General features: G+C 44.3%; 1 protein-coding gene across 5 annotated transcripts in view; it reads right to left on the minus strand.

The window, feature by feature from the left end:
- Window positions 1-12,978, minus strand: part of KCNIP1 (potassium voltage-gated channel interacting protein 1) — a 495,512-nt gene that overhangs the window by 175,589 nt on the left and 306,945 nt on the right. For 2 of the 5 annotated variants that reach the window (XM_060271729.1, XM_060271728.1), the window contains exon 2: window positions 8,312-8,406. The exons of the other annotated variants lie outside the window; for them this stretch is intronic. The gene's annotated coding sequence lies outside the window, so the exon portion shown is untranslated. The remainder of the gene's footprint in view (window positions 1-8,311; window positions 8,407-12,978) is intronic. 5 annotated transcript variants of the gene reach the window in all.

The following is a 12,978-nucleotide window of genomic DNA, read 5'->3' on the forward strand; positions in this document are numbered from 1 at the left end:
CTCTGATGAAAATACAGACGTCCTATTTAATAATAATAATAGTACTCCAGCCATTAAACATTAAAAAAACATCCCTATACAGGGCTACCTTCAGATGTATTCTAAAGGTTGTATAGTTACTTATTCCTTGGCTCGGGGTCATATAACTCCCTACCCTCCAATATTTCTCCAGTGAAAAGAAGTACATCCTAAGGAAAAGCGGGACATTCTGGCATCAAATAAAAAACTGGGACAGCTTCTGTAAATCCGGGACTGTCCCTGGAAAATAGGGACACTTGGAGGGTCTGGCATTGCTTTGGTGTACAACTTAACACAATATAATGCTTTTTACAAGAAATGTTCCATAATACAATGTATTTTTGTACATCACTTTCACGAGCTTGTCTGGTTTTGTGTGCAGTTTCCCGTAATATAACATTCTTGTTAGCATTTTTCTGCTTGGTGAACTGCAAAGGCCCCAGGTTCAATTCCAGCATCTCCAGATAGGGCCTTGGCCTCTAGCTTAAATACTGAGAGGAGGAGGATGCGTCTGAGACTAGGAGCTGTTATACCAAAGGCTCAGAAATCATACTGAATTCCTAATATAGACTCTAAGGCTACTGGCCATAAGCCCAAAGAAACTAAGCCAGGTTCTTCATTGATGCTTTCCCCCAAGCCCAGTTCACCCGAAAAATCAGCTATCTCCTACTCTGCTGCATCTGCCCAAAGAAGAGAGACCAAAGAACAGAAGAAAAACAGGCCAGGATGTTGGCTATTTAGAGCCACACTGCACAGGGGTGTGTGTGTGTGTGTTTGTGGGTGTGTGGAGAGGGGGCAACGGAGCTTAGGAGGGATAGACTAGATGGAAATATTTCAAGTCTCCATCTACCTATAGCCTTTGTCAGAGTGAATTTTGCACCCAGAGCTTTCCACTGTGCTGCGACCACTGGCCTGCTTTGTTGTTGGTTCAGCAGACCTTAGGGAAAATAAATGTCAGTAAGCAGCATAGTCCAACTTGGAGCTCGCGTTTGTCAAGCAGAGCTCTTTAGAATTCTTCAGCCTTAGGAAAACCTGAGATCTACATTGTGCTTTCATAACATCTTCCTTGCCCCAGGAATAACATGTGGGGCTCATAAATCGATGCTTGAGACTAATGATTGCAGTGCTAAAGAAAGAGAACTACCTGCAAAGACACCAATGAGTCATCTTTTATTGCCAATATAAAGTTATATGAATTCTTATTTTATTTTATTTGTTGTAGCTGAGGCTTTTTATCTGACACCAGAGAAGCCTTGTTGGTAGAAGCAGAAAAATAAAATATGGATGTAGTTTAAAACTTGCAAGCTTGGTTTTTTTCTCCCCTTATTGGGTTCTTGAATAAAAAAATGAAGTAAAGCAGATGCTTTTCAGGCAAAATGTTACTATTGGTTCTTTAAACCTGAGGGCGGCCTGACCTTTTTGCTAAATTAACAGATGTTTTGGATATGGGTTTCCAGGAAGTTACTAGAAGCTGGTGAGCCAAATATTGATATGGAATTCTACTTCTACTGGGATATGTGGTCTCATATAGGTTTAGGATAGGTTTCCCATGGTTGTGCCCACAATGACTCTAAGAAGAGTCTGCTGGATCAGGCCAATGGTTTATCTAGTCTTCTCTGTGGGGCCAACCAGATGCCTGTGGGAAAACCAGCAAACAAGGGAGCACTCTCTCCTCCTATGGTTTCCAGCAATTGGTATTCAGCAGCATTAATAATATGGGAGGAGGGAGAGAGGGCCACAGCTCAGTGCTCTGCATGCAAAAGGTCTCACATTCAATCTCTGGTATATCCAAGGCGGCGGCGGGGGGGGGGAATCCCTGCCTGAAATTCCTGGACAGCTGCTGCCAGTCAGTGTTAAGAACACTGAGCTAGATGGAACCAATGGTCTGACTCAGCATAAGGCAGCTTCCTATGTTTCATGCCGAATTATCAGTAATTAAGGCAAGAAAGTAACTACCAGAATGTCTATGAGAACAGCAGCTGAGCATCAAACAAAATGCAACGCGAGGATTTGAGGTGGGGATGGGAATAATATCTGCACTGATAGATCGTAAAAATGCAAACAGGGAGAGAATTAAACAAGAGAGACTAGAAACAATGATTTCCACTGTTTGCCACGAAGATTTTAAATGCAAAGCTTTTAGTTCTTTATTTTCATTTATCCATTCATTCATTCAATAAATATCCCGCCCTTCATCCAAAGATCACAGGATGGCTTACAGTATTAAAAGCTACACTGTAGACTCACAATACAGCAATGCTGTTTTCTATAACATTTTAATTAGTTTCTTGAATAAGTTGGATGTACTGTAGATTCCTTTTACCCCCCCCCCCCGGTACTACCATCATATCCCGAGTACAAAATAATTCCAGCTAAAACCTTTTATTCATTTTTCATATGGTCTAGTGCTCATCTGAAGACTGCAAAAACAAGCTGTGTTTCCCCTGCCTGTCCCCTTAATATTCTTCTGTGGGCCCCTTCTCCAGTTTTCAGAGAATGACTGGAAGTGGGGAGGCAGAAAAAGATCCTCCTTTCCTTCCACTCTGCAGACAAGTTCTAGATTTTCCCTACATACCCTTTCCTTCATACTACATACTGTATATCATTTCTGGCACCACCTTAACTGCAGAGAATGCAAACAGCAGCAGCCCACACAGCAGTCAGGCAGTAGCAGATCTGGGCCACATCCACAGCATACATTTAAAGCACTATTATGTCACTTTAAGCAGTCACGGCTTCCCATCCCAGCATACTTAACAAACTACAGCTCCCAGAATTCTTTTATCCTCGGAGCAGTAGTTTAAGTGTGGTGAGAGCTAATAAGAGGCCCCCTCTTCTCTCACAGAGTGACAATTCTCAAGAGTGATTTAATAGTCAATCCCTCTTCTCAGGGAATTGTAGCTGTGCGAGGGGGTTCCTAACAATTCCCAGCACCCATAACAAATTATAGTTCCCAGAAGCCATGCCTGCTTAAAGTGGCATCATGGCGCTTTAAAATGTAATGCAGGCATCCCCACACTGCGGCCCTCCAGATGTTTTGGCCTACAACTCCCATGATCCCTAGCTAACAGGACCAGTGGTCGGGGAAGATGGGAATTGTAGTCCAAAACATCTGGATGGCTGAAGTTTGGGGGTTCCTGATGTATTGTGTCGATGTGGCCTTGCTTTGGGGTTTGATTTTCTTTTGGGATTTTCCCAGGATTGGGAAATGGAGCGATTGAGATTGCTCAAAAAAGGGAGGTGGTTGGGATGGGTTCTAGTTGAGGGTAATGTCATATGAACAATGCCCAGAAATCTTGATTCAGCTTCAGACTCACAGTCAAACCCAGTATGGACCAGCTTTCTGTTCTACACATACCAAGTGCCATACCTGAGAAAGTCCTTTAAAATAACTTTCGCTGACGTAGTAAGTTTTCATTTTTGCTAGATAAGTGCCATTTAACCACAAATGGTTCCCCATTTTTGAGCTAGCACAGTCCCTAGGTGAGGACTATTCCACAAAAATGGATCACATCACAATATTCTTTTTGCCCTTTGTGGGCTCCCCCTGAGGAACAAGTCTAGGGACAAATACTGGAAGCAACAGCAAAATGCAAAATCACATTTTTCTATAAAGGCGGAAGCAGAAGGATGTGGGGATTCTTGAGGACAATGCATCAGATGAAAGATATTGATGATGCAACTGAGCATTCAGCCAAAATGGAAAGTTTGAATATTTCCCTCATACACCCCCACCCCCAAATCATTTTTTGTGATTTTTCAGGGGGAATAGAAATGGAACAAATGTGTCCATCTATTGGTGCAGGGCAGGTATCAGAGAGAAGAGGGAGCAAGTCTATATTGTCATGATAAGAGGGATGTATTCCCCCTCACTCCAGCCAGAGGAAGGGGAACGACAGTTGTTTGTCCTCACCGGCATCGCCACAGAGCCAATCAAGTTTTGAAACATCACACTGTCACCAAGGTCAACCCTATCGTTACCCTGACTTTGAAGAGGGGAGATATGAGACTGTTGTTTAGTGAACCAGGCAAACACTCTGTTTTGCACTGCTGTCTATCAGACCACCTGCCAACAGAAGACAAACAGACAGGAGGTGTCAGTCCAGTTGTCTTTGCAGTGGAGAAATGTTCCATTGCCAGTGCTGGGCCAAGACATTTTGCTGGGTGAAGGAGAGACCAAACAGATTTCTCCCTGCCCGTGTGGTGCTACCCTATGGCCAATGCTTTAAGAAGACTTTCTGCATGATTCAGAAATCAAATCCTTGCCTTCATCAATCACTCCCCATTGTGCTACCTGAAGCAGGTCACTTGGCTCATGATGGGGTCACATTGTGAAGAAACCTTTTTATAAATGCATCCAAGGAGGGAGGGGAAACACAATGCCTCTGAACAACCACAAATAAACATGAAATGAACCCGTTTTTCACCCTGAAAAAGTTCACTTGCAAAATCTGGCACAATTTGAGTACTACCATAGTAAGGGCAACAAGTCTAATTAAAAATATCATAATGCAAGTCAATGACAGACTTTCCTCCTTCCTTATCATATTTGCAAGGATATGCAATTTTAAAAGAATAATGATACAGTAATTAATAATGATAATAATCATGCACTTACCAGTCTTGAGCAGAGTAGGGCTGTCTTCCTGGAGGCAGATGAGCAACAGTAGGAGCAGAAGTGGCTTCCTTCTGTCTGGGTCTAACCAGTGTTCACACACTAGAGAATGCTTTTCTTCAAAACTTCCAACTATCTATTATTATTATTATTATTATTATTATTATTATTATTATTATTATTCAGTGGTAATGATTGCTCTGCTTTACCTGTGAGGTTTTTACATGACTGTGCTGGTCCAAGAGCATACTGAATGAAACAGGGAGATGGTGGCAGGTGAACTATGCCTATACAGGAGACTGGGCACATTTAAGTCAAGTCAAGAGTAGCACTGTGGAATTCAAACTGGCAGCACCCATTAGGCAAGGACCTCTGTCTGTATCAGGACTGCTGCCTGGAAGAGAGAACTGCATACAGTTCAAGCTACATGCACACAACAGCACATAATCCTTATGGCTCAGGAAATCGGGTGACACCACAGGGCCTATCTCACCCCATTGTCCCATATAAAGTTCCCAAAGACCTTTAGTCTGGATTCACTTGTCTGCCATTAAGCCTCAGTGCCACTGGTGGCAATGATCTTGTAAAGAATCTCAAAGTACCGTGTTTCCCCCTTTTTAATACGTAGTCATAAAGTAAGACATGGCAGGGTTTTTAAGCATTTGAGAACTATAAGACATACCCCGAAAATAAGCCATACTTCCGCGCCGCGCGGAGCAAGACCACCGAGCACCCCAGCCAGCTAGCGGGACCCAGCACACCGGCCGCAACAGGAGGAAGCCTGCCGGGTCGGGTCGGTGCCCGGAAGCGGCGGCGGCTGCTGCAGCACTGATAAAGCGTGCAGCAGTGCCGCACGGAGCACCAAGGGCACAAGCAGCAGGAGGAAAGAGAGAGAAGCTCGTTGCTTGCGGCCGGAATGGGGGAGCAGCCCGTTAATGGGAACAGCTGCTGCTGCTCCGGCAGTTCACTGGGCGAAGACGGGGGAATTCCAGCACCGAGGCTGAGACCGGGAAAACGTGCGGAGGGATGGTAGCGTGCGTGCGTGCGTGGCTGCTGGCGAGGCCAGTGCACGCCAAGGTGGGAAGCCGCGGCGAGGGCTGCTGAAGCGGGAGGAGGAGGAGACGGCGACCACAGCAGCAGCAGTAGCGCAGAGAAACAGGGAAGCTCCGTTTCCCTCTGGCGTTTGCGTCTGGGAAGGCTCCTCGCTGCCAGTTCCCCACTCCCTGGTGAAGTTTTCCGAGACGGAAAGCCAAGCCGAAAGCTCCTCGTTCTCCCTACGCGTGGAGCATGCCGAGCGCTACGCAGCGCCGTTCGGGCCAGGCGGAGTGCCTGAGCCAGCAGCCTCCACCTGGCCCGGCCAAGGAGGTCTGCCTCCCCGCCGCCCGGAACTGGCGGCTGCAGCACCGAGCACACCAAGCGCTCCGCAGCGCCAAGCGCTTGGAGCGCCCTGTCGGGCCGGGCGGAACGCCTGAGCCAGCAGCCTCCGCCTGGCTCGGCCAAGGAGGTCTGCCTCCCCGCCGCCCGGAACTGGAGGCTGCAGTGCTGAGCGCTTGGAGCGCCCTGTCGGGCTGGGCGGAGCGCCTGAGCCAGCGGCCTCTGCCTGGCCCAGTCTTGGAGGCCTGCCTCCTCGCCGCCCGGAACTGGCGGCTGCAGCGCCAAGCGCACCAAGCACTCCGCAGCGCCGAGCGCTTGGAGCGCCCTGTCGGGCCGGGCGGAACGCCTGAGCCAGCGGCCTCCGTCTGGTCCGGTCAAGGAGGTCTGCCTCCCCGCCGCCCGGAACTGGCGGCTGCAGCTTGGAGCGTTGGAAAAGACTCCTGGATGAAGGCAGAAGAGAAGCTGGGGGGTTTGTGAGTTGACCCCAGGGCAGAAGAATCGTGGGCAGTGTGGAGGGATGCAGAATGAAGTCGGGCAAAATTAAGACACCCCACCGAAAATAAGACACCCCGTGTTTTTTTGAGGGAAAAAAGTTATAAGACGGTGTCTTAAAAAGGGGGAAACACGGTATCTTGTAAAGAGTCTCAAAGTATCTATTGTGTAAGTCAAGGAATGACTTTAGACGTTTGCTGCTTTTTGGTAACCATCAAGTCTAAATGGACTCCCAGGGACTTAAGTGTAATGACATTTACAGAGGGTTGCAATTTAGAAACCCTACAGTGAGGCTATGTTGGATAGTTGAAATTGTGGGATTCCTATGGCGTGTTGCTTTTTTCATCCCATTGTGTTGAATGCTAAGAACCCTGGGAAAGTTAGACTTAGGATGTTTCTCAGAGATACAGACATTAGAAATTGTCCTCATATCTTTAAACAGGGGAATGGGCCTGGCTTGTCTGCATTATTATTATATTTGTGGGGTACATTTTTTCATCAATCTGCATGTGACCACACCAAACCAGAGATTTCACACAGTATACACTGAAAAAGGAGATGCAAAGTAGTCATACTCAAGTAGTCATACTCAGTTTGCAATACACAAGATAAATTTCTACAACTGGAAATCTCAGGATGCAATACTTTGTGTGCATATTGGGCAATAAGACCCACTGAAATCAGTAGGGATTGATCCCAAATACCCATGCATAGGATTGCGCTGCCATTGTTTTTAAAAAAGCACACCAAACCTGAAATAAAGTAGTAACATCTCCCTTGTGCAAATTGCAAACAACCCATTCAATATGACCTTGATGTATAAAAGCAATCCACACCCAGATGCAGGGAAGAACAAGCCAGACCAAACCATGTCAAGACCATCTCCCTTTAGGGAGAAATGTTCCCTTAAACTGGACAAAAGTGCTAACTGATTCCTGGATACAAAATGTTTTGTCATTAAGTAGAAACAAAGAACAGTCACATTTTGAGGGTGGGGGAAACCAGAGGAGATGCTTCCTGTAGGAACCCTGGGCAGTTCCTGCTGCCCCCTGCAGAAGAGATCCAGTTTTCTATACTGTGTTAAATGTGAATTCTTTCCACCATCCCTGACCATGCTAGAGAGAGAGGAGCAAAAAGGAGATGAACCCTGAAACAAAAGAAGTTTAAAATTCATGGTGGTAGAAAGGTATGACAGCTGGCTCAATGAACTGATTTCGATGCCAAGATGAATGACAAGCTGCTCATTGCTAGCAGGTGTTCAGAGCAGCGAGGTTCATGTAGGAAGCAAGGCATGCCTATTCCACAGCAGTCATATATAATGGTTGACAGGAGCAACAATGTTCTTGGCATAATGGTTAGTGGAAGGCAACCACTTCTTTAACCGGTTCACAAAGTAAGCTTTTCCGTGTATGACCTGTTAACTTGCCACTCACTAAAGCAAAGGGCCATAAGGAACTCTTAGAAAGAATTGATCTTAGAGGGATGGGTCTTACAGGAAAGCCGGAAACAGAGCCACCAGGATTATATAGACATATGATGTATAGATGTGCACTATAGCTGCACACTAGAAAAGTAACTTGGAATTAGGGTCTCTGTGCCACATGGCATTTGATCCTGACTTTCCAGATAAACACCTAAAGAATATGGAAAACAAGCACTATTCAAATGAATAATAGAAAAGCCGCCACTGAACTCAGCGTGGCTTAGATTGTGTTGATACAGTCTTTACTCTGAATTTGATGATAGCATCATTGGCATTTCAGTGGCATAGGGAGCCTGGGGCAGTGCAAACTTTGAAGATGACAGTCTAACCTTGTTAACAGGCTGCGACAGCTTGAAGAAGGCTTACTTTGGTTCCTTATATCCCCAAATTGCACATTTCACCAAATAGACCAATCCTGACTTACCTGCAAAAAGAGAAAAAGAAAACACCAAGTTGTTTGATTGGATTATAGCTCACATGCTTCAGCAGAAATGTGTGTTGGCAAGGACTAAAAAATAAATAATGATTCTTGAGAAAAACAAAATCACAGCAGCATGAGCTAAGACAACTTCAATGTGTCTGATGATTTATTTATTTAGAGGGGTTTCCCCCTCCCTCTCTCTCCATTTGAATAACTGCAATAGCCTTTTCATCCTGGTAATTTCATTTTAAAAGGATGTGCTGTTAAAGGGTAATCTATAATGCGTGTCTACTTTTCCCCTCCAGATTTTCTCTCTGCCAATATGTTCTGGTGGTCTGTTTTGAAACAGTCCATTTAATTTCTTTCTCTACTGAGTCAATGTGGTTTGCAAAATGTTCATTGAAAAATGACTCTGTAGGGATAAACATCTCTAACAGCATGTGGCTGTCCCCTTTGTCCAATTTTAATTTCTTTTTTTGAGGGGCAGACAAGACAATCTGTCTGCCACCATGAAGCTGATATCCTTAAACAGGAAATGAATTCTTGATCATGTTCCACAAACATAACAAGAGGAGTAAGTTTGGCTTTAATATTACATCTCTATAAAATCAATCTCAAAAGTGTTGACATTCGACCATAAAAGTGGAGTAGAGGGACAGAGAGAGAGAGAGAGAGAGAATATTAAAGAGATGCATCTCTTGTACTCTAACCAAATCGAAGTATATTCATTACAACCAATTTAATAAAACAAGCACTGGGTGTTATCACAGCATGTATGAACCCAAAAATCATGGTCCTCCATGTTTCCATGTTGCCACTTGTAACTAAACACACTGGACGAGACAATGCAGAGTGTCTGTTTTGCCTGAAAAGGTGCCAGCTTGAATCCCAAATGATATTTCCCAGTAGGGCTGGGAGAGACTACAGGCAACTCCCCATTTACATGTACGTTATGTTCCAAGGCACTGCACGTATCAGTGAAATCACGTATATTTGAAACACCACTAGAAAAGCCTGCGCGCCACCCCACCCCCTTTCTGTGACATTTCTGTGATGTTTTTTGGTCACTTCCGGGTTTGGATTGATGTGTGTGTGCACAGTCACACTCATTTGAATGTGTGTAAATGGGGGAGGGGGTTGCCTGTACTTGCCAAAATCCTGGAGAGACACTGTCAGTCACTGTTGCCAGTACTGAGCTAGGTGGACCAATAGCCTGACTCCATATATGGCAGCATCCCACTGTCCCAACAGATTGCATTTTCAAAATCATTCTGGGGAATCGACTACCAGTATGTAGAGCAGAAAAGGGGGACAACTTAAATTAGAAAAGTGCAGCTTTTTAAATAAAGTGGAAATCATTCCATATATGGGTAAATGAAAGATGAACAACCCTTATTTGCAAATATTGCAACCAAATTAAGCAACAATGCAGACTCAACACTGATCATTAGTGAAAACTCAGATTGCCCTTTTTAAAAAGGCCTGGTGATAACCAGATAGATTTTACAAGGACTATCCACCAACTGGCAATCCTGGTGCTCCAAGGATATCACTGAGAAAGCAATGCCTATGGCAATGGTAAGTGTGGGACAGAATAATGATCCACCACTAGTTCTGTTTGGAGGCTTGTGGTTTGTTTATTCTGCTTAAGAACAACTAAGAATCACAGCTGGAGAAAAGAGGAGAAGATGCTAGACATTATTACTTGTTTTGATTGCTACCTGTTAAAGTGCCAAATTTCCTTTGGTCACTTTGAAAAGCTCAGTCACAGCTAGGAGTTAAGCACTTACACAACCATTGAGCTGCCCCAAATATACACCACCTGAACACACCTTTTCTATGAAACCTTTGGCAATTCCTAGTATAAGTAGGTGTGACTGAAAGGTGTCAGAGCACATTTTCCACATATACAGAAAAAGCAAGATACAGTTGTTACGTATTGGATCAATTTTTAAAATAGTGAATGAAACTGCTAACTAAAACAGGAAAATCTTAGACCTGGATGGTTCTAGCTGTCCATTTAAGAATGTGAATCACATTCCTCCAGAGGTTCATCTCCTGCAATGGATGATCTTCCTCCTTCCTTAGGGCTCCCCCCATGTTGTTGTTCCAGGGCAGCCCACTCTGCCCTAGTGAGAAATTCCTCATCTTGTCCAACATTTCATAGTGTGGATAGATGGGCCTCAAGTTGCTATACCTTCTCTTCCAGCAAGGCTTCCAGCTTGCAATTGCTGCAGATATAGTTTTGCACACTCTCAGGCAGGAAGATAAACATGACACAAGTGTTGCAGGTAGCTGCAGCAGGACCCTTGTCACCCAAGTCCCTTGGTCCTACAGTATGTACATTGTGGGACAGCACGTCAGGCCTCCCCTTCAAACTCCCCCACTAAATGCCACCACAAGCACTCCTGTTTACAAGTCCTGATCATGACCTCACAGAAGCTGCAATCAGCTACCGTAAGTATGACTGCTGCTGGCCGCTAATTCCTCCCTCAACTCACTTCCTCGCTTAGTCTGGCTGCCTCTCAGCAGCAGCCCCTCCACTTAACACCCATGCATAGAACACTGACGTTCACCTCTCTTTACATAGGTGGGCATGTGTTCATGCCAACTGCCACACATGACTTCCAGAGTGAGACAAGTGGCACAACCCCACTCACCTTTATTCAATTAAACCCTTATACTGATAAAACACATCATTACAGCTCCTATGTCTAGATCAGGCATCCCCAAACGACGGCCCTCCAAATGTTTTGGCCTACAACTCCCATGATCCCTAGCTAAGTGGACCAGTGGTCAGGGATGATGGGAATTGTAGTCCAAAACATCTGGAGGGCCGAAGTTTGGGGAGGTCTGGTCTAAATGGATGCCCTCGCATCACCACCACCTAAGTTTACATGGATAACTGACTCTTACTCTTCTCTCCCATCTTTTTTCTTCCATCTCAGAACTGTCCAGAATTTCCTTGTACTCGCATTGGTGCTGATGCCCTGTTATACTGATTAGAGTGGTGTTTCACTATAATAAAAGAAAATGAATTAATGAGAAGCCAGTAATTAAAGCCCATTCCATGGGGAACAGGAACTAACTAATTAAGGCTCATTTAAAGGACAATTCATCAGCAATGACCCCTGCTGAAATGGAAGCAATTAAAAGCAGAACCTACAAGGAGGGAGCTTCTAATTAAAGTTGTAAAAGGCTCTTTGCTGAATATGACTTGCTTCTGAATCACCTTAAAGAAGGATATTGGTCATTGGGTCATACTCCAGTCTAGGTAGTGCTACACAATGTACCACATGGAACTATAGTTTTAGTCTTCTTTCAGCTGACTATCCAAAAGCAATGCTAGAGGCTCATGTTGTAAAAGCCATCTTAGGCTCAGTGTGACAGTCACTTGAATGTATTTTCAATGTGACAACCACTAGAAATACAACTGTCTGACAAAGACAGGTCTAAATGGCATACTGTCTGGGTAAGCAGGTCTCAAAATGGTTTTGTCGAGGTTCGGCATGCTAACACAAACCAGGGTGAAAAAAGGTCGCATTCTTGTTTTGAAAACCGTAAGAGATGTTGTGGGTGAGACACTCCAAGCAATTCACTTGCCATACATTTCCAAGTGGCTACCATATCCCAGCACACATGTGTGAGAATTGCGCTGTTCCCCCTCTTTGAAATATTCAACATGCATTCCAGAGTAATAAGATTTTACCACTCCAGAGTAATAAAATTCTGCAGCAGAAACTTATTACAGCATGAATATTTTATTAACAGTCAAACTTATTTATAAGCTTCACTAACTTAATAGCTCAAACAGGTGCAGGAGATATAAACCACATTCAATCCAGCCGCATAGTTCTTTTGACATGAGATGGTAAGCGTAATGCTGCCCTCTGCTGTCTATTCTGTTTCAATAAATGATCAAATAGTTTAACATTCCTCTATAAACTTTCCTGCTGCATATATCACATATATATGCTTGGATAGAATTGCTAATCCTGTCTCATTGGTAGATTATTTCATACTGTTGTTTTTATGACATTATAATTTTAATGCTATAAGCTGCCCTGAGTGTTGCATATAAATGCTTTAATAAATACCAAAAATATTCCTGACTTTCGATATGACCCTGCACCATTCCTTTAATGCTTTATGTGGGCTAGCATTGATTCAGCACAAGCAAGGAAACACTCTGCCCCCTTCTAATTGAAGGTTCACAGCCTTCCTCTGGGTAGGACCATCTTGTTCTTAGCCTGTGTGAAATGAGGGAGAAACAGAAAGGAGGCAGCCAGACTCCTGGTTGTTGTTGTTGCTGCTGCTGTTGTTACCATATGTTTTTTAAAAAAATCATGCTCCAGCCTTAGAAAGGAAGAGTAGACAGCCTTGAAAGAACTAAATACATAAAATGAAAATATGCACTAAATTGGAGGTTCTCATTTTCTTCTTCTTCTTCTTCTTCTTCTTCTTCTTCTTCTTCTTCTTCTTCTTCTTCTTCTTCTTCCTCTTCCTCTTCCTCTTCCTCTTCCTCTTCCTCTTCATGGACCACTTGATAATTGCTGGGGATCTGGGTGGGCCACT

This window comes from Zootoca vivipara, chromosome 2 (genome assembly GCF_963506605.1).
Source record: "Zootoca vivipara chromosome 2, rZooViv1.1, whole genome shotgun sequence".
Lineage (NCBI taxonomy): Eukaryota > Metazoa > Chordata > Lepidosauria > Squamata > Lacertidae > Zootoca > Zootoca vivipara.